A 1,694-nucleotide genomic window follows, 5' to 3' on the forward strand; every position below is an offset into this window, starting at 1 on the left:
CACTATGGCCTCTACGAAAGCTAACATCGCGCGTGGCCAGACACGAACTTGGCCGGTTTTTCTGTAAATTCCATGTAATAGAGGCTGGGATATAGAGCGCAATATCAGAGTTATTCAGAAACAAAAAGTTTACACTTTTGGCACAGAATTGATAAAAATCGTACAGAAAGACCTCGAAAGAAACTTTGGCGCTAATTTGTACGTCATGTTGTTTAATATGCATGGACGTATAAAGGTAATTCTGTTTTTCTGGAAAAAACTATTTCTTACCTACTGCCTTTAGGTACTTGCCTATTCTTACGAGTATATACAAATCAAATTATAGCAATCATTTTTATTTCGATAGTTTTTGATGGAAATAAAAAATAAATAATTCTAATTTTTGTTTCAATTATTCCAAGATAAATATCCAAGATACCAACCATTGCTGCACATACCAAATCAAGTTAAATCGATTCATAAGTCTTATTTCAAATTCAATCGAATATCGATCAACATCTGGAATCAATTTGGAAATGTTATAATTTGTCTTGTGTCGAAAGTTAACAACTGATTTGATGCGCGTTGCAACACCGGGTTTATCCACGAAGCACGTTTAAGTTGAGCCTACATCAATCATTATGATTTAGCACGCCTCTCGGCTTTACTGGTACCTTAGAAGACTGCCAGTTATCCCTTTGTTGTAGGGCACGAGACAATTTGGACGATAGATTTTTGAAATACGATATCTACAAATTGTATGTACTTTAAAGCTTTTATCCGAATGGAAACTTTCGAATAAAATATAATAGCATATATTCAGTTGAAATAGGTTTTTATTTAATGTCTATGTATCTTCATATTTTGAATAAATTCCGGTTATTTTTAATCGTGCTTAATAATCAGTTTTATTTTTATTCTTATTATCTATTAAATAATTACGAGTACATTCAATGTCGCTTTTCTTTTTCCGAATTTCGAATATATTTTTTTAAGTATTACTAACCAATTTCGTTTGTCATAAAGTTCAGATAAAAGAAGAGTCATTGTCCAATAACATAGATTTTAAACAAATTTTACTAACCAGGCAAAGGAACGCAGTTAATTTATATACAAAAGCAATTTCTTAACGCACTCTGAAGTAGCAGTTGCAAATAAATTTCAACAACTAGCCGCATCTATCAGGTACTTAGACTACACTTCCACAGCTGTGTCTGGTGGTACTATACTATGCACAGCACTATTATTACGGATCCACTCTTCTGCCCCATTTTAAGTCAGATAAGATTAACTTAGCAGAACAGAAGAGAGGTGATTAATCCGGGACCAACTTACCAGTAGACAGCATACACGAAGGCCGCTTTAAGTACATTCGTTTTATTACTAACCCTAAGACGAGGGTAAACATCGCTCCAAGCTGGGTTCTTGCTAGGTTGTCGAGGGCAGATGGAAGTCGCTTCGTTAAGAATTCCGACCTACCCACTCCAAATTTTCCCAGGGAGAGGACACAAACGGGACCAACGGCAAAGGATGACGATGTTAACTTATACTAAAACTGAGTCTAAGGGAGTTTCTTCCATAACAAGTCCCTTCTTTTGAGTATAAACGAAAAAAAGTATTGATCTATCCACAGAGATGTATCCGGAAGCTAAAGAGGACGAGGCCGCCCGCTATTGAGCTGGTGGTCAAGCATCGACAGAAACCTCAAGAAAGCC

Source organism: Amyelois transitella, chromosome 11 (genome assembly GCF_032362555.1).
Source record: "Amyelois transitella isolate CPQ chromosome 11, ilAmyTran1.1, whole genome shotgun sequence".
In the NCBI taxonomy this organism is placed as follows: domain Eukaryota; kingdom Metazoa; phylum Arthropoda; class Insecta; order Lepidoptera; family Pyralidae; genus Amyelois; species Amyelois transitella.